The 20696-nt window shown below is 51.1% G+C and overlaps 2 pseudogenes across 1 annotated transcript; one reads left to right on the forward strand and one right to left on the reverse strand.

Annotated features, from left to right (window-relative positions):
* Window positions 1-799: 799 nt before the first annotated feature.
* Window positions 800-6910, reverse strand: LOC115836984 (annotated as a pseudogene). The gene is made up of 2 exons (XR_004032037.1): window positions 6461-6910; window positions 800-1866 (listed from the first exon to the last, which is right to left on the reverse strand). The product of XR_004032037.1 is annotated as an uncharacterized LOC115836984 (transcript).
* A 4158-nt stretch (window positions 6911-11068) lies between these two features.
* Window positions 11069-14374, forward strand: LOC100597222 (annotated as a pseudogene).
* The last annotated feature ends 6322 nt before the right edge of the window (window positions 14375-20696 follow it).

A 20696-nucleotide genomic window follows, 5' to 3' on the forward strand; every position in this document is an offset into this window, starting at 1 on the left:
TAACACCTTTGTTTTCTCCCTACCCCACAACCCCCTCTGTCTAGAGTGCTCACCTCCCTCCCAGCCTCTATCTCATATTATTTTTTCTTTCCTCTCAGTACCAAGCGCTGGGACAAGCCAGTCTGTACTCAGTGCCTGTGGGATAATAGACAGAGGAATCTGGAGTTTGGTTGGGTGATTAGTTTTGGAATTGATGGGTCCCAGGGAGCTATCTAAAGTTTTCAGTCACATGAGGGCATGCTCACAGATCTGTGAAAAGATCTGTTGGCTCAGAGAACTAACAGATGAATAAATGTTAGTCCAATGGCCTCATCGTGAGATGAGGGGTCAAGAGTTTTGAGTTTCCAGAGGCAGAAGCTACTATTCTAGGCAGTTTGTATGAACTAACTCGTTTATTCCTCACAGCCATTGTAGGAAATAATCTAACCTCATAAACCCCATTTTAGAGATGAGGAAACTAAGGCTTAAAGAATTTGACATAAACTCAAGACCAAAAATCTAGGAATGAGAAAATCCTGGATTTGAACCAAGCTATCTGATGCCAATGTTTTAACTCTTAACCATTGTACTACCTTACCTCCCTATGACCTTTTTTTTTTTGTGAGACAGAGTCTTGCTCTGTCGCCCAGGCTCTGGAGTGCAGTGGCGCGATCTCAGCTCACTGCAAGCTCCGCCTCCTGGGTTCACACCATTCTCCTGCCTCAGCCTCCCAAGCAGCTGGGACTACAGGCACCCACCACCACGCCCAGCTAATTTTTTGTATTTTTAGTAGAGACGGGGTTTCACCATGTTAGCCAGGATGATCTTGATTTCCTGACCTCATGATCCACCCCCTTTGGCCTCCCAAAGTGCCCATGACCATTTTATTGTTGGGCAGTGAAAGCCACAGTGAAATGAAGAATGTCCTACTGTCATGTGATGTGATCAGAAAACATACTGCCTGGAGTCCCCTGCCCCCACCCCCAAAACCAGTACTCGATCCATCCTTTGACTGTTGTGGGGATTAGCACAAAGGTTGGGCACAGTAGCAGTTAGGCTCATGGGCTCTGGAGCCAGCCTACCTGGATGCTACACATCCCAGCTCTGCCCCTCGCTAGTTTGGTGGCAAGCAACTTAACCTCTCTGCCTTAATTTCTCCAGTGGCACAATGGAAATAATAATAGATCTCACCTTGTGGCTCCTTTGCAGATTACATGCGTTAATTATGTAAAGTCAAGCATTAGAATGGTGGCTGTCCACCGTGAGTACAACACAAATGCTTGTTCTTAACGATTCAACAAACATGGAATTTCATTAAATCTGAAATAAAGGTATTTTGAGAAATTGAATTCTGTTACCAAGTGGGAAGTCCTGATCTAGACTCACGTCATGCACACTATTTACCACAAAGGTGGACTCCCTATTTTAAATGCATTCACTTAAAGAGACCTTTCCCTGTACTAATTAGTGTTTGTTAAGAAGGGCCTTCTGGACATAGTTGAAAGAAAGAAAAGAAGCAGGGGTGGGGAGGAGGAGAAGAAGGGAGGGAGGGAGGGGAAAGATGGATGGATGGATGGATGGATGGATGGAAGGAATTAGGGATGGCAGAAAGGAGATAAAATAAACTCTACTTTAATAAGAAACCAGGTGAGGTGAGCAGGAGGGCTTCCCTGTGACCTTGGCCTCAGGGGCTCTGTTCTGGCTTCCAGATAAAATACCCCTCAGCTTGGCACTGGGTCTGCTGAGGCTTGGAAGTTATGTCCACAGTAAGGTTGGTGTAGAGTGGCAGCTGCTCTTTGGAGAGCAGCCTGTAGCCCAGAGAGTTGATGCCATCATTGGAGGATCCAGGGATCGGAGGATTGGCGGATCTGGGACAGAAAGCGAGGCCTGGAGGATGGGGAGGGGCAGCTATGTGAGCCTCAGGGAGGACCCAGAACCAACCACCCCCACTTCCAACACTGATTCACCTCCAGGGCCTCTGCTTGTGGCCAGGGTCTTCCCCCTCCAGCATATGGTAGTGTCTGAAAAGCAGGTGGGGCCAGGAGAGGAGCATCCCGCTTAGTTTCACCCTTCCAGAGACACAGGAAGGCATGGAGGCCAAATACCTGTCTCTGACAGGGTCCCCATGCCACAGCCCAGCCCCTCCAGTCCAGGGTAGCCCATGTCCCCCTCAGCCCAGGGCAGCCCATACCTGCCTCATCATGTCAGGACCTGCACCTGGCAGCGATGTCATCCTCATCATCGCAACCCCAGTACACATTGGAGAAGCCATTTATCTTCAGGTGGTGAGTGAGGTGCAGGGCAAACACCCCTCCAAGGTGGCCTGGGTGGGGCAGCCTAGGGAGGCAGAAAGTTGGAAGCACAGCTTTCCTTGTATGGGAGGGCCCCGGCCCTTTCCTGGCCAGGATCTACAAGGTCTATTTCTAGATTGGCCCTTTTCCACTTACCCTGTGACAACCTCTCCCCTGACCCCTGTGATAGTCCCATCTTGAGCCTGGGATGTCCCCTTTTCTGACCCCAGGATAACCCTTCCACTGACCTTTGGGATGGCCCTCACCCGACTCTTAGGGTATCCCCTCTTCTAAGTCATCTGGCTGGCCCATCTTGTGACTGTGTTGATGGCCCCTTCTCCCCAGAACCCTAGGATAGCTCCTTTCTCACCCCTAGTCAGACCTCTCCTATGTCCCCCTCTTCTGACCTCCATAACAACCTCTCGGCTCACCACTTTATTAAGCACATCTTCTGACTTTTCTATCAATAACCACCCCCACCCCCATGTCTCAGAGGAAGGTTCACCATCTATAAGGGTTTCCCCACATCCCATCACCCACTCCCTCCCTACCTCAGCCACAGGAACCAAGGGATGGACCCTTGATTTCAACCTCACTGCACAGATAGGCAGGGTGAGATGCAGGAAAAGGCAAGGCCTGGCCAGCAGTCCCCCACAGGAGGTCCCCTCCCTCCCCCTACTTGTAGTTGAACTTGTTAATGGCCACAGACACATGGGCAGGGATGATGTCACAGGTGTAGAGGTTGCAGTCATCTGGGAGCAGGTTTACATCGTGGAAGAAGACACAGTCCCAGTCCTCCTGTATAGCCTCCCAGAACCCCACGTTGCATAGCCTGCCCTGGTTGAAGGCAGTGTTGTTTACCTGGTGGACACAGATGCTCAGAGCTGTCCTCACCATCAGGCAGCAGTGTTCCCCCACCTACCAGGCCAGTCCTTTTTCGCCTTCTCAAGTGCCATTCCCCCACCTAGAATGTCTTCTCTTTCCCACTGTGTAGTTGGAAAACCCAGACTTGTCAAGGACGATGCAATGCAAAGATTACTCCCCTGAGAAACTTCTCTTGTATTTCCCGCCTCCAACCAAGTCAAAGTCAGTAATTTCAGCATCTCAGCTTCCCTCCTCTGGCCATCTCCAATGTTCTTGAGGATTATCACTTTTGAGGGGCCATCTAAGAGAGGCAGAGGTTAGGGGTGATAAGGGACCAGCTTTGTCTCTGTTTCTGCTCCTACTAGATGAAGATTGGGTCAGAAGCCCAGGAATCAACATTGGGCTTAATCTCCTCCTCCTCCCCTTCCTCGATCATCATCTTCATCATCATCATCACCATCACTATCATCCTTATAATCAGCATTACCATCATTATCACCATTACTGCCTTCATCAACTTCAACACTGTCAACATAACCACCTCACCTCCGCCATCATCATCATCACCACCATCACTTCCATCACCATTATTTTACTCATCACCACCTTCATTACCATCACTATCATCATCACCAACATCATCACCACCACTACCACCTTCAGTATCACCATCAACATCACCACCATCATCACCACATCAGCAGGAGCAGCAGCAGCAGCACCATCATTTATCAGAATCATCATCATCACCATTCATAATCACCGTAATTGCAGTCACTTATTGAGCACCTACTATGTGCTAGGCATTGGCCTAACTGCCTTACATTGGTTAATATGAGGCATTACATTAGGTATGAATCTTCCCATAATCCAACAATGGAGGTGCTATTATCATCTTTATCATGAATGAAAACTGTGGCACAGAGCATAAGCTCCCCAAATTCATAGTTATACTGAATAACAGCATGCTGAATGAGTGAATGAATGAATGATTCCACACTCAGACAACACAGCTAGTAATAGGCAAGGCCAGGATTTAAACAATCCCGTAACTGACCCCAAACCCAGTGCTTTAATTTGCCCCTTAGGTTTACCGTCCAATCTGGTCAGCCCTGGTCTCAAGGAACCTCACACTCAGCAGGACTGAGCCTTTGCCTCAGACAGCCTTTTAAGCTGATCCCAGACTTGGCAAGTCTAGATCAAACCTACAAGCCCTTGGCTCCAACGTCCTCCAATTCAAGTTCTTCTTGACTCACAAACTCAGCCCCCCGGATACTCTCTAACCCAGACCACTATAACCTTAGGGAGTGCCAACTTCAGGCCAGGCATGGTGGTGCACGCCCATAATCCCAACACTGGGAGGCTGAGGCAGGCAGATCATGAGGTCAGGAGTTCAAGACCAGCCTGGCCACTATGGTGAAGTCCTGTCTACTAAAAATACAAATATTAGCTGGGCGTGGTGGTGTGCACCTGTAGCCCCAGCTACTTGGGAGGCTGGGCTTGAACCCGGGAGGTGGAGGTTACAGTGAGCTGAGACACTGCACTCCAGCCTGGATGACAGAGCTAGACTCCATCTCAAAAAAAAATTTTTAAAAAGTGCCAACTTCAGCCCTGCCATGCTGGGACCCTTCTGCCCTCTTACCTCTGCCCCTCGCATTTCTGCCTCACCTGGTTCACCACCTAGATGATGGCATAGTGCAGTTTCTGGCACTGCAGGAAGGGGTGCAGGTAGAAGAGCAGGTACTTCAGGTGCTGGTTTTGCCCATAGTAGGGCATCACTACTGCTGTGTGGTGCTGTGCCCAGCAGTCAGGTGGCTGGTATTGGCCTCCCAGCTTCACCGGTGGGTTCTTCTCTACCGCCTTCTCCATTGTCAGGTTCTCTGGGAGGATCGCCTTCAAGAGGCCATCTGAAGGGGCAGAGGCCTAGAGTGGTCAGGGACCTCCTACCCCACAACTCAGTTGTACTGGGTTGAATATTGTCCCCCCATATTCATGTCTACATTAGAATGTGGCCTTATGTTCGGAAATAGAATCTTTGCAGATGTAATTTGTTAAGATGCAGTCATACTGGATTAGAGTGGGCCCTAAATTCAGTGACTGGGGTCCTTGTAAGAAGGCCATGAGAAGACCCCCAGAGAGAAGATGACCATGGAGGTAGAGATTAGAGTGATATGCCTACAAACCAAAAGATGACAAGGATTGCCAGCAACAACTAGAAGCCAGGTGAGAGGTATAGCTTCCTCCCTCAGAGCCTCCAGAAGGAGTCAACCCTTGCCAACACTTTGATTTGGGGATTCTGGCCTTCAGAAATGTGACAGAATCTCTGTTGTTTGAAGCCACCCAGGTTGTGATAAGTTTTTTATGGCTGCCCTAGGAAACTATTAATAACATGCCAGTGCAGAGGGCTCTGGGCTGCCCATGTAGACCCAGGAATGCCCAGCCCTCCTGGCTTTCCCTCCACCTCTCAATGCCTCCTCTCATTCTTACCTCATCTCCCCCCGATTAAATATGATCATCTGGGCCTCGTCCTGCTTCCCATGTTTCTCACTCTTCTCTCAGCAAGTTCATCACCTCCTGTTGCTTTCCTTCCTAGGGACTCCAGTGGTCCTGAACCTGCCTTCTGAGCGCCAACCCCAAACTGCCTCCCAGCTGTCTCCTCCTGGATGGTTCGCAGGCTGTCCACTCTCACTGCATCTCAGATCATTCTTGGAAGGCAGTATCTCTCAATTCCCTCGTCCACTGAGGACCCCCATCCATGCTTATTCCCTTCACGCCCGATTGGATTTATTCTAAACACGGCCATAACGATATCTCTTATCCAGCATGCCCTTCTGAGACTGTGGGTGGAAAGTGCACAGGGCACAGCGTCTGGCACAAGCTAACGGCTTAATTGCTGTTGTTCTCCCCATGTCCTGGCTTGCAGCACTTGTAATCTCTGGGCTCCTGCAGCCCTTAACATCTGATACCTTCACATTAAGATTTATCATCCTTATCTCTGGACCAGGCTGAATACACCTGTGTGCCGGTGCATCTGGCCAGCCAGTGAAAGGGCCTAGCACACAGATTAACAGATGAATGAGTTCCAGTTACCAAAGTTCAATCCTTGAGGTGGACAGAAGACGCCCGAGGCGTGTCTCCCATCACCCTTCACTCTCAGTCCTCCTTATCAAGGGCCTCACGGGAATACAGGGAAGATCTCAGAATATACAGGAGGGAGCAGTTTCGGGAAAGTGGGCATTGGAAGGAAGTGGAGGGCTTGGATCTGGGGAGCAAGCGGGGAGAGTGCTCCGTTCCTTCGTTTTGGGAGCTTGCCTTACGGGTCTCACCTGCCCTCCATCCTGGCTTCCACCTGGCAGGGTGTGTTTGTGTCAGAAACACGATTGTGCGTAACTGTTCACCGCGTCCACGTCCCGAGAGTTGCGCACGCGTGGAGATCTGCAAAACGCTCCCTTTCAGCTCCGCGCATGCACAGAGACCCCACCCCGCAAGTCCTTGCCCCTCGGCCTGGGCAGGCGTCCACTCCTATGGCTGCAGGGCGCGCGGAAGAGCCCACTCTGCATCCCCGAGACGCGGCCCAATCCTAGGAATGTGCTTAGCGCAGGTGCTATCTTCCCTTTTCACATTCCCAATCCCTTTCTCCGCCCCCTCAAACTCTTGCCATACTCCCACAACAGCAGAAAATCTGAAAAAAAATGTCCATCCCATCTTTGCACTGACAGCAGTGCACAGCAGCTGGCAGAGAACTCTGGCACGGCGATTCTGCTTGCGCAGGCGCAGACGGGAAGCGGGCCGGACTGGCCTAGTGCACTCTGGGAGGCGTGCGCAGAGAGCGCAGCGATGCCGCGAGGATCTCTGGGAACTGTAGGCCCAGTTTGTCCGAGCGCCGCACAAGTGTTTCAGGACGAAGCAACGCAGGGGCACCTGGGAGTCGTAGGCGGATGGGCCCAAAGCCTTCCGGGAGTCGTAGTCCTTCCGCCCGCTCCCCGTTTCCTTGGAGGTTGGCCCTTCCAGCTGCAGTTCTGCCCAGGTGAGCGCCCATCCTGCGGCCGGCCGGTCCTGGCCCTTTGTCGCGATGACGTGGAGGCGTTGAGGGTCTCTGTATTTCTCTCCCCCGCGTTCTGGTAGGCGTCCCTGGAAAGATGACACCCTTTTCCGTGATCTCTCAATCCCTCTCTCCGGGTGGGAGTGCCCTAAGCAGCTGTTGTACCTGCTGACCCGCTTTGGATTCTGCGGCCCAGCCTGACACCTTCTCGCTCTCGCCCTTCCACCTGGGTGCAGTGCGAGCGCACTCTCCTCTGTCCTGGTTACAACACAGAGTGGTCAGGGCTGGCCCAGGGGGTGCTCAGGAGGCTGTGGGAACCCAGAGGAGGTGCTAGACCCAGCCCAGGGTTCAGGAAAGACCTTACAGAGCAAAGGACCTCAAATCTACCACATCCAAACGAAATCCCAGATTCTCTGTCCTAAACCTGCTCCTCTCGCAATCTTTCCGCCTCCTCCCCACTAACTGTCCATCCAAGTGCTCAAGCCAAAACCTTGGAATGGTCGTCGGTGTTCTGTTTCTCTCATCCGCTTCCCTCCCTCAACCAAGTCTTGTGTGAATCTCATCGTCTCTATCGCCAGAAGAGGCCCAGAATCTAACCACTTCTCTCCACTTCCACTGCCTCCATTCTGCTCCAAGCTACCGTTACTCCTCACCTGCATCACTGCAGGAGCCTCCTCACTGTTCTGTTTCTTCCCTTGCCACACTCCACCCTCTATTCAGGCACAGTGCCAGGAAGCCTGTGGAAATATAAATCAGATCCTGTCACCAGTCACTACCCTGCCCCCCAGCTTAAAATCATCCAATGGTTCCCATCTCAGAATAAAATCCAAGCTCATTGTCCTGCCAACCTCTAAGCTTCTGGTCCTTTCTGGTCATCTTCAGCCACAACAAACTTTCCAATGGGCTGAACACAGCCAGGCCCTGCCCTTCATGTCCTTTGCATTTGCTATTAACTCAATTTGGAGCATTCTTCCCACCCTGACGCAATATCTGTCTCCTCATTTTGTTGGCCTCAGCTCAAAGGCCTCCAGCCACCCCAAAGAAACCCCTCCCCGTTCCCCCCCAGTCATACCACCAAAGATAATTCCCTCATATTACTCCTCATATTTGGACAACATCTTGGTCATTTACTTGCTTATCCGTGGCCTGGTTCCGCCATTAGAACATCAGTGCCCTGACAGCTGCAACCTTTCCTATCTTGCTCACTGCTGTGTCCCAGTACCTAGAGCATGCTGGGTACATAAGCGGCACTCAGTGGGTGTTTGTTAAATGAATGAATGAAAGTTTGAGCTGAGACTTGAAGGTAAGAGTTAGGTCTACCACAGTGTTTAGGGAAGTGTCCTGGGCAATGAGATCAGCCTGGCCAAAGATGCAAGGGGTTGAAAAACCAATGGGAAGTTCATCTGGCTGAGGTGGGTAGGTAACTAAAACAGGGATGCAACTGGATCTGATAAGGACCTCAGGAAGTGAACCCCAGTACTAGGTGACTGTAGATTCAGAGGTTGAAAAAGCTGAGTTGTCTTCCCTAGAGAAGCTGGGTGAAAGGTGGCGTTGCTTCCAGGAGATGGGGAGCTTGGTTAGGTAAGTTTCTGCCTTGGGGTGTGACAGCTGGTCAGTTGGGCACTGTGATATGAGAGGCCTAGATGGGATTTTCCGTGGGGCATTTGGAGGACCAGGCTGGTGGACATTGCGATTCAGAGTCACCCACAAAGAGAATGAGAAGAGGGGTGATGGGCAGGATCTGAGGACTGTGAAGAGGCCTCCCCAGAAGATATTAAGCGGGAGGCAAAAAACAAGAACAAAGAGGGAGGACTGAATCAAAAGCTGTGGGAGAAAGTATTTCAAAGGGGACATTGCTCCGCTGTGACAGATGTACCTGACGTCACCGCAGTTGAGTCCTGAGGGCTGCTTGATGGCTCAGTGACAGGGAAGAGTGCTTTGGGCAAAGAGAAGAGCCAGTGAAAACAACTAGAGACAGGAGTGTTCCTGGGGGTACTCAAGAGTAGACACCAGTGAGGAGGAAGGAGAGTGGAAGGAGATGAGGACAGAGAAACAAGGAGCCAGAGCATGTAGGGCCTCGTCGGCCATTAGCAGTTACATTTTGTTTTTTGTTTTTTTGAGACAGAGTCTCGCTCTGTCACCCAGGCTGGAGTGCAATGGCACGATCTCGGCTCACTGCAACCTCCGCCTCCCAGGTTCAAGCAATTCTCTGCCTCAGCCTCCCAAGTAGCTGGGATTACAGGTGCCTGCCACCATGCCCAGCTAATTTTTTTGTATTTTTAGTAGAGACAGGGTTTCACCATCTTGGCCAGGCTGGTCTTGAACTCCTGACCTTGTGATCCACCCTCCTCGGCTTCCCAAAGTGCTGGGATTATAGGCGTGAGCCACCGTGCCCAGCCAGCAGTTACTAAAGTGAGATGAGATCCAGGGCAGGATCCCACTGGCTGTTATGTGAAGGAGTGCGTGTGGAGCAGGCAAGGCGGGGAGCATGGAGACCTGTGAGGAGCCCCCCTGCAGCCATCCAGGAGAGAGGCAGACCTGACTAGGGTGCTGCCATGGAGATGGTCAGAAGTGTTTGGCTGTTTTGAAGCTATAGTCAAACAATATGTATGACTTTTCATTTGGGCACCTGGAGTTTGAAAAGGTCCGGACTTAGCATTTCAATTTGGCGCCACGCACTGAGAGAGTGACAACTGTAGTGAGGGAAAGAACAGTCCAGGGTCCTGGACCCCAAAGCTTCTGGCCTGAGCAGCTGGAAGGGATGTAGCTGCCCTGTACTCCAGGAGAAGCCCGTTAAGTTGGAGGAATCAGGAATTTGGGTTTTGAGATGCCTATCAGACATCTGAGTGGCACTGGTCTCTACTTGCATGGAAGTTAGAGACGGTAAATACACAGTCATATGAAATAATTCCACACATTGTGGTAAATCCTAGAAGCAGCGTGACCTGCTCTGAATGGCAAGGAGGTGACGGCAGTAGTCCAGGCTGGATGTGGTGGTGGCTTGAGGAGGGGGACTGAGCCTGGGGAGTTTTTATGGGTTCACCAGACAAGTGGCACCAAGGAGGTTTGACTGGACAGTTAGTCTTGGCTGGGTGGGGAGGGATGAGGTAGGAAAGAGAACAGATGGGGGCCAAGGATGAGCCAACCCCATCACTGACCCTTCCCCTCCCAACCTCTCTGTGTCTTTATGGGGCCACAGAAGCTTAGGTGGATTCTGATACCAGAGCAGGGTTAAGTTCAGAACTGGAGGCCCACACACACTCACCTCAAAAATAGGTGCAACCCCTGCTAGTCTCCCTAGAGGTGTGATCTAGCCTGCCTGTGTGTGTCCTTGTAAGACACAATCAGGACCCATTCCTGGAGACAGTATGCCCACCCCCACCCCTGGAAGTGAAACCCAATTGGTCTTTTCTGTATAGCCCCCTTCCCTTGAACAGAGAATGGCCCCCCTCTGTCCTTAAGAGTCTCTGACCCCTCCCCTCCCAACCTCTCTGAATAGTCAGTAATATCTACCTTCTGATCAGGGCTGTAACATGGGTGGCCTCCTGAAAGTTGTTACAACTGGTCCTTAATAGACGCCCTCACCCCTTTGGACAGGACACGATCTAATTCTGGGTATAACCTGCTTGTTGCTCCCTCTTTTCCCCCCTGAAATCAGCTTAAGTTCCTTCTCTTCTTGATGCATAGTGGGTGCAGTCCAGAAAGACTTCCTGGAGGCAGTGGCCTTCTTACACCAGAATCCATTTATAACCCACGTATATAAGAGCAGCCTGCCCACAGCTGCCCCTGGTCTATTCCAGGCAGGGGCACTATCTAGGGAACTCCTCAAAGGCAATGACACATGTGTAACCCGCCTCCTCTCCCGGTCTAGGAGAAGCTGTCCCTTCCTGCAATGCCCGCCCCATCCTGTGCCTCCTGCCACGTGGCATGCGCCTCCCTCTGCCGTCCATGCTCCAGCCAAGCGCTATGCGGTTCCTGCTTCTGCGCCACCTTCGAGGCGGAGGTGCAGCACACGGTGCTCGTGGGCCACCTGCTGCTGTCAGGCGCAGTGGCGGCCCTGGGCGCCTCGGGCGGCAAGGACTCCACGGTGCTGCCGCACGTGCTGCGCGCCCTGGCGCCACGCCTGGGCATCTCCCTGCAGCTCATGGCTGTCGACAAGGGCATGGGGTGTGGCTTAGCAGGAGGATCCCAGTAAGGAGCTGGGGAAATACGCATATGCCTATTTAGGGCCGGAGCCTACTGAAGGCTCATGTGGGTAGTACGTGTGCCTCCCTAGGATGGAGTAAGGCAGGGTTTTCAAGCTTCTGGGTCTCTGCCATCATCTTAGTGAGAGGTGAAGCCGGCTGGGCTTCTGGGTCAGGTGGGGACTTGGAAAACTTTTCTGTCCAGCTAAAGGATTGTAAACACACCAATCAGTGCTCTGTGTCTAGCTAAAGGTTTGTAAACGCACCAATCGGCACTCTATAAAACCAGACCAGTCAGCACTCTATAAAACCAGACCAATCAGCACTCTATAAAACCAGACCAATCAGCACTCTCTAAAACCAGACCAATCAGCACTCTATAAAACCAGACCAACCAGCACTCTGTAAAATGGACCAATCAGCGCTCTGTAAAATGAACCAATCAGCACTCTGTAAAATGGGTCAATCAGCAGAATGTGGGTGGGGCCAAATAAGGGAATAAAAGCTGGCCACCGAGCCAGCAGCGGCAACTCATTTGGGTCCCCTTTCACGCTGTGGAATGTTTGTTCTTTTGCTCTTCACAGTAAATCTTGCTGCAGCTCTCTCTTTGGGTCCGCACTACCTTCATGAGCTGTAACACTGCGAAGGTCTACAGCTTCACTCTTGAAGTCAGCGAGACCAAGAACCCACTGGAAGGAACCAATTCTGGACACATAGCTTGTAGGAGCTAAGGCTGGAGTACTCTGCTATTATTATTATTATTATTATTATTATTATTATTATTATTATTATTTTGAGATGGAGTCTCACTATGTCACCTAGGCTGGAGTGCAGTGGTGCAATCTAGGCTCACTGCAGCCTCCGTGTCCTGGGTTCAAGCGATTCTCCTACCTCAGTCTCCTGAGTAGCTGGGCTTACAGGCACCTGCCACCACACCTGGGTAATTTTTGTATTTTTAGTAGAGGGAAATGACTTTCTTTATATCTCCCTTCACAAAGAGAGATGTGAAGAGGTGTTTCTCATCAAAAGTCACACAGTCTGAAATGCTGCTGCGTCTCTTAACTCCTTTTCTTTATAGGTTTCTCGCTGACAACTCTTATTTTCTCTCAGTGATTACTTCAATAAGTAATCATCGTCCATTGACTAAATACCAGATACAAGCTGTGTAGCCTAGAGCAAATTACTTAACCTCCGTTTCATCTTCTGTAAAATGGGGATGTTAATAGTATCTGGGTCCTTGAGTTGGGAATTAGATGAGTTATATATAGAGCACTTAGACTAGAGGCTGAAAAACAGTAAACATGATGTACATGTTTGCTGTTATGACGATGCACAAGAGCACAAGACAGTCTCTACTCCTGCCTGATTCTCACGAAGGCAATTATAACCTGACGAATGCTACTACGGAAAATGACACAGAATGTGTGAATTTATATCGGGGGTCCTAGTGACGGGGAAAAGGTGGGGATTAAGGAAACGTTTCCTGAGTGAACTGAGACCCGAAGGCTCAGTGAATAACCAGGTGAAGGATGAGTTGGAGTTTGGGCGGGGGGTGTTCTGAGCTGAGGTCACTGAGGGGCAAAGGCCTTGAGGAGGGGAAATATGACCAACTTGAGAAGCCCTAAGAAGAACAGCATTTTAATATACAGACTCAAGTATAAGATGACAAGATGCAGAATAAGCATAGTTCCCATTTAAATTGTATGGCGACTGGTGTGTATGTATTCACTAACTTTCTTTCTGGTCTTTCTAAACTGCGTGGTCTACGTTCCCAGAGGCACTTGTGTCTACAGCTCTCTTGAGAATCCCCATTAGATGGCCGTTTTTTCTCCTGTGTAGTCTGAAATGCAGTTTTAATTGAGGCTGAAATGGTGTTTGCAGCTCAAAGCACTTTTACCCGCTATGTGGAAGGAGAGATAGCAAAGGGCCTGGTATACAGTAGGTGGATGGCAAATGAGGGCTCCGCCAAGGAGCTTGTTTGTGTTCCCTTCAGGTTTTCTGTCCACCTCCAGTCTCCATCTGGCTGCTCCATGGCGCCCGGGAGTCTCCATGGTCCGGTTCCCCATCAGTATCTCTTCCCCCTCCCCCTGCCCCTCTCTGTCTTGGGTCCTGGCAGCCCCGCTGTGCCCTGGGTTTCTACGGTCCGCCCTCCTCTCCCCGTCTCTCTCTGGGTCCTGGCGGCCCCACTGTGCCCTGGTTCTCCCACCCCCGCCCGTCTCTCTCTGGGTCCTGGTTGCCCACAGTGCCCCAGGGGTCTCCATGGCTCTGTCTCCCCGTCCCTGTCTCTGGATCCTGGCTGTTGCACATTGTTCGGGGGTCTCCGTGGCTCGCTCTCCCCGTCGCCGTCGCTCTCTCTCTGGGTTCTGGCGGCCCCACTGTGCCCTGGGTCTCCGTGGGTCTCCCCTCCCAGTCTCTCTCTGGGTCCTTGTGGATCCTTGGTTCCCCGAGGGGCTCCCTGGCCAGCAGCGCCCTCCGCGCCCCACCTCACCCTCTCCCGTCTCTCCCCACCAGGTCACAACGCCGACGACATGGTGGAGACCGTGCTCATGAACTTCCTGCGGGGCGGCTGGCCCAGGGCGGGGGGCCTGGGCTCTCCGGGCTAGGGGGGCGCCCTGCAGCGCCGCCGCCCGCTGCAGTTCGCCTCGCAGAAGGAGGTGATGCGGTACGGGCACTTCCGCCGCCTCGACTACTTCTCATAAGAGAGGAGCGCCCGGGACCTGCTCAAGCGCCTGGAGGCGGCGCGGCCGTCGGCGGTGCTGGACCTCGTGCACTCGGCCGAGCGCCTGGCGCTGGCCCCGGCTGCGCGGCCCCCGCGCCCCGGCGCCTGCTCCTGCTGTGGGGCGCTGGCCAGCCGCGCGCTCTGCCAGGCCTGCGCGCTCTTGGACGGCCTGAACCGCGGCCGGCCCCGCCTGGCCATCCGCAAGGGCCGCCGGGGGCTGGACGTGGAGGCGACGCCGGGGACGCCCGGGGATCCGGCCCGGGCCCCCACCTCCGAGACCGTCCCCACCTTCTAGCGACTCCGGGCCTCCCGCCGGGATCCAAAGCCCCCGGGTTGGGGCTGGCTGTAAATGACACTGCGAATGAACCTGTTACCTTACCCGGCCTTCCATGTGAGGTGGGAGGGGGATGGGGGCCTGGTGACCTGGAACCCTAAAAAAGCTGGGACCCCAGACTTCGGGGTCTCAGGGAGGAAGGGTCTCAAGCTGGCCTTCTGGCTCTGAGGGAGGAGGGGGCTGGTGGGCCATCCTAGGTCTGAGAGAGGAGAGGGCCAGGACTAAGGCCTAGAGGAAGTGGGGCTGGGGACCCAGGCATCTGTGGCTGAGGAAGGAGGGCCTGGGGTCGTGGATTCCTGGGTCTCAGGGAGGAGGGGGCTGAACACCTTGTGATTCCTGAGCGAGTGGGGGTTGGTTGGGGACCTCCTGCCCAGTGCCTCTGCTGGTGCTGGGTGCGCTCAGCATGGTCCTGACCCTCCTTGAGCACCAGATTCCTGATGTTTCCTGTTTGCCCGCAGTGGGGTAAGCGGAGTGACATGACTTGATGGACACACGCCATTCACAGACCCCGACACGATGCCTCACTTCCAGCGCTTCGTGTGCAGCGCGCGCTGCGCCCTCATTTCGTCTCCACCACGGCCTCACTGGCTGCAGCCTTAGCCGCAGTAACTGACCTGGGGGCTCCCACCAGGTTGGCCTGGCTCCAGAGCTGTCAGAGATTTTGGGATTGCCTTTCCCCCATGCTATGCTATCCTCATCCATCACCACCTGAATCTCCCTTGCCCTCTCTTGTCATAGGTAAGGGGGGGCTGGTGGGCTTTGCAGACCTCTCAAGCTCTGAAGGCAGAGTTGCGCGAGCCTGAATCGCGGCTTAACTTTTCTGACCTTTCATTTCCTCCTCTGAAAATAGAAGCAACCCTCCCTCTTCACTTCCCCCACATCAGGGTACTCTTGGGAGGATTCAGTAACTTGGTTGTTCATATTAAGGTTTGGCCCCCAGGGAGCTTTTAGTTTCAGGATAGCTGCTCAGCTGGTCCTGGAAGGAGTGAGGCCCAGAAAATTCCTGCCTAACCTGTGGGAGATTTGGTGTTCTCAGTCCCACATCCAAGCTTTGCTGGCTTGCCTCCCTAGTCAGGAATGCCTTCCCTTTCCCATCTGCCTGCTCAAACCCTCCAGGGTCCTTATAGAAAGAGGACCTTCCTGATTCTCCCCTCCCACCCAATCCAGGGCATAGGGATCTCCCAAACCCCACCCTATAGGTCCCCCACCCATAGATCCTGCCCTGACTCTGTGGCCTTCCAACCGTTTTGGGTTATGCTCTCCCTAATTAGACTGATCATTAAGGGCAAAGACCAGACCTCTCTCCCCACTGGACAATACAGCATTATTCATCCAAGAAACACTTATTGAGCACCTGATGTGTGCAGGGACTGTTCTAGGCACTGGTGAGAAAAAAAAGACAGAATCTTTAATGGAGCTTACGGCCTTGTGGGAAAGACACCTATATAATGTCGGATAATTAGTGCTGTGGATGAGAAATAACATAAAGGGAAAAGGTGTAAAAATGTGTTGTTTTAGTTTGAAAGGCCAGGGTCTCTTTGAGAAGGTGACTTTGGACAGGGATCAAATAAGGCAAGCAAGGTTTCTAGCCATGGTAGAGTAGCTAATGTCAGAACAACACTTCCACGCTGAGACTGAGACCAACTGGGAAAACAAGACACACATACACACACAAAAACAATCTGATGACATTGGAGAATTACCAAGTTGGCCAGGATCCCAGAGAAAAGGGAAGCTCATTCCACTGGAGGGGCCAAAAGGCAAAGGAAGCAAGCAGAAAGCAGAGGCTAAGAGGATGGGAACCTGAGTTGAGCTTTCAGCAGTGTTATGGCTGGGGCTGGAGACAGAAATAATGGTGGCCAGGTGCAGTGGCTCATGCCTATAATCCAAGCACTTTGGGGTGCCAACGTGAGAGGATCACTTGAGCTCAGGAGTTTGAGGCCAGCCTGGGCAACATACAGAGACCCTGTCTCTACAAAAAAAAAAAATTAATAAAATTAAATAAATACAAATAGATCATGGAGCCTGGTGCTACAAAGGTAGACAGGACTTGAGGGACCAAAACCCTGGAAGGAAGGGAAGATCATTGAGGTGAGCCCAACATGTTTAAACTCTCCTGTCAGCAGTCTGATGGAACTGGGTAAGCCAAATTTGATGTTCTGGGTCTGATAAGGAGAGGCCCAGTAAACACCCCAAACCTTCCATTAGAGCTCAAGAAGGGTTACAGATTAAAAGCAAGGGTCGGCCGGGTGCAGTGGCTCACACCTGTAATCCCAGCACTTTGGGAGGCCAAGGCGGGTGGATCACGAGGTCAGGAGATCGAGACCATCCTGGCTAACACAGTGAAACCCCGTCTCTACTAAAAATACAAAAAATTAGCCAGGCGTGGTGGCGGGCGCCTGTAGTCCCAGCTACTCGGGAGGCTGAGGCAGGAGAATGGCGTGCACTCAGGAGGTGGAGCTTGCTTACAGTGAGCTGAGATCGCACCACTGCACTCCAGCCTGGGCGACAGAGCGAGACTCCGTCCCAAAAAAAAAAAGTAAGGGTCAACTGGGAGTGGACCTGTCCACAAAAAGACCAAAACCCATCTTCAAACTCACTCAACCTGGGGCCGGCTTAAGGGATCTGTCCCTATTCCACTTGCCAGAAAGCAAAAATAGGGTAGCCCTAGCCACATGAGCCCATTTATCTTTAAATTAATTAAAATAAAATTAAGAATTAAATCCTCAGTCACTCTAAATACCTTTCAAGAGCTCCGTACCACCATATTGAACAATGTAGACACAACGCTTCCATCGTCATGAAAGTTCCATCGCACAGTGCTGTTCTAGACTGTACTAGAATCTGGAGGAGGAAAGTTTCAGTCAGAGCTCAAAAAAATCTCTGCAGTTTTTCAAATAAAATACTAGAAATTCAATTAAAGATTAAAAAGTTTACAAGCATGCCAGGAGATGGACAAAATGGTTGAATAACAAGAGGCTGGGCATCAAGCACAGATGTATTTACAGGTGTTCTAGATATGAGTTTTAGGTATGGACTTTAATTTTCATCACGTAAAAACAGATGCTAAAATGGAGATTTTCACCATTGTATTGGATTACATTTTTAAAAGAACCATTAAAACTGTGAATGTGATGAATAATAATAACCAGGCAGAGTGGAGTAACTAGTACCAGAATTACCCTCCTGCTGTAAACTATAAAATAGCATAATGTATTGGGCAGTTTTCCCTGCTTTGCTCCACATGCAGGCCGTCTTCCCAATTTGCCAGCCCTGGGAATGACCAACACCAGCCTCAAGTCTACCACCACCTGCTTGGTTGTGTGCTTATGGAGGCAGTAGCTACATAGGCAACAGTTTTCCATAGAACTTTCTGAGATCCCCCTTTGGGGGTTCCCATGATAATAATGGGCATACTTGGCTTTTCATATATCCCTGCAAGCTCTAGCTTGCCTACCCTCACCTGCTCTTCAATGGAACTGCTTAATGATGCTCTCATGATCATCCTGCCTTCTCCAAAGCATCACTTTCCAGCTCTACCACATTTGCATTAAGTTCTAGGTCCTCTAGTGAGCGCTTTATTCTCATAAAACTCTTGGCTGCTGTTTCCCTGGCCACACTCTTGTCTGGTGGAGTGATGAAAACCTATAGAGGTAATTTTAAACTCTGAGTCACATTATCCTTCTTCAGGGCATATTTACTCTTGCTTGTGGCAAGCCGACCACTTCAATTTGATCAGATATTGAGGGAATTTGGTCTGGCTTTAATCCTTGTGAGGTATCATCTAGTTCAAACTCATCCTTACTCTACAAGGTCCCAATCACAGCACTACAGTGTTTACCATGGCCCTTTTTCCTCGGCAAGCCCTCAGCCATAACTTTTATCATTCTATCCCCATGAGATTCAAATGTTCTACTTAGCTTTTCAGTCTATGCTTGGAATCAGCAACCTATTTCATCCAAAGGATTGGGTTGTGGAAGGCATGAAGGACCCTGAGCTGAAGGAAGAGGACTCAGCTCGGGGGCTGATGCACAGGCCACTCCTGGTACCATACTCTCCTCTGTGCCCCAGGTCCTCCCTCTCCCCACAAGTGCTGACCCAGACACCTGACATTCACATCCTAGGTATCATGGAATCTGGGTGAAAGGGGGCTCTGACTTCCCCATGTCAGAGCCTGCTAAGGATATAGGACACCCAAGAACTGTTACTGGCAATGGGTCACCCTGAGACACACCTCCCTCCATCCCCACACACAATTATTGTGGTTGTGATGATCAGAAGAGCTTGCACCTTGCACTTTTCTTACTCCAGGATCCCCAGATGGACCCAGATCCAGTTCGTGGCTATTGGTTCTGGAAAGGGGCCATCCTCACCTGGATGCTCCAGTACGAAACATAACAGAGTCTAAAATGCGAAAGAAGAAGGCAGTGGCAAATCTACCTTCTCTGAGGCCTCCAAACTCGCAACTGGCCCTCAAGCATGAGAGGTGCTCAGATGTGGGACACAGGAGCACCTAAGCTCTCTGTAAGTAGAGTCATACTCTACCTTTCGCATTTAGAGGTTATGTTTTCTGTTTGTGACAATATCTCACAAATAGTCTTCTCCTCATGAGGGAAAAATGTCATGCTCCCCTCCTTCTTGGCATCTCTGTTGCTCAGTGAAGGTCCCCAAGGAGGTGGAATCAGCCTACGGTTCTTGGTGTCTCCTCTGCAGCTTTTGACCTGGTCTATTTGTGGAAATAGGAGGATCATGGAAATGGAAATGTTCACCTCTTCCACAAACCAAAAGACATACGCTCTTCTAGAGTAAGCACAAAAATTTCAAGATGAGACAAGATCAAAGCATGAGGATACAGACGCAGTTTGTCCTGTACCACATCTTCAAATCTCAGACCTGCAGCTTCTATCCTGCATATTTCTCCAAGCTGTACCCCAAAATGATGACCAAGGACCTTCTGTGAAGTCACATTTCCTGCAATCCTCTTGCCCCTGCACACGCACAGCAGGGGCAACAGCAGCATCTTGGGTTTGGAGGGGGGTGAGTCTGGGACTCCTGACATCGCCTGATGAGTCTCTTCTATCTGGAGATAAAGGCAGCTACAGAAAGAGAACAGCTAGAGACTTTTCCTGGATTGGGCTGCTCCAAGTTCCTCTCTCTGTTAGGAGTCCTCTGCCCTCAAACAACTACCAGAGAAGTGAAAGCTGACCTCCTTTCACCCCAGGCCTACTGATAACCTGTTCAGTGCCCCCTGCCATCTCATTCCTCACTCAGATGTTGCCTCCTCCAGGCATCCATTCCTACCTCTTCTCAGAAAATGAATGGGGCATGCCCCACCTCTTCTCTGTTCACTTGGAACTCGGAGATCTCTCTCAGAACAGAGGAGTCTAGGAGCCCTGAAACTGAATCTTCTGCCCCTCCACCCGGTCCTGATCACACAAGAAGGTGGAACTGAAACTCACCTGCAAGGGGGGCCCTTCATGGTCAGAGACTGTGACTCAGAACTGAGGCCCTGGCTCCAGCTTCACACTCGACTGTGATGTTTGTGGTTTTTCTGGTGTCAATCTGAGTTCAGAAAGTCACTGAATTTTTGTATGTCTCCTCGCTTATTCTCAGGTTTCTGATAAGCCCTTCACTCACACCTTCAGTGTGAGTTTTGACTTCTTAACAGTTCCTCCAGTCCTATGGGCCTCCCATCTTCACAGTATTTATCAGATCTCTCCCTCCTTAACCCACATCCATTTTACCCTGATATTGCCTTGCCTGTTCTGCCCTTCATGACAACTCTCTCCATCCTGTGGTCCACTGACGCCCCAGGATCCTTTTCCCAGTATAAACACTTACCATTCATGTATAATGAAGGAAAACTTAGAACTTGTTTCTGTGACCCCTCAGCTCCAAATATAACTTCACAACCAGCCTTCTGATAGATACTTCATTCCTTCATTTGAGCTGATTGAGGATTTGGCACAGAGTCAGGTATGGAAAAGGATCACATATCATGTTCTGTTGTTCAGAACACCATGACAGGACAAATAAGGGATTCAAAGCAAGAGCAAATTATCAACTCACTGGAAAAGGAAGGGAGGAAGAGATGGAGCCTGCCACATAGAAGGTTTCCTGGAAGGGGTGAGGGCAGAGTCAGCCCAGAGAGGCAAGGATCCCAATGGCCTGTGAGAAATGCACCATCTCTCTAAAGTTAAGTCTTCTCTTCCCTAAAATGAGGGGGACTTCAGAAGAAGACTGAGGAGCAGTTTGGATGTCCTCTGACCAGCGCATCTGTCCT

Source organism: Nomascus leucogenys, chromosome 10 (genome assembly GCF_006542625.1).
Source record: "Nomascus leucogenys isolate Asia chromosome 10, Asia_NLE_v1, whole genome shotgun sequence".
NCBI lineage: Eukaryota > Metazoa > Chordata > Mammalia > Primates > Hylobatidae > Nomascus > Nomascus leucogenys.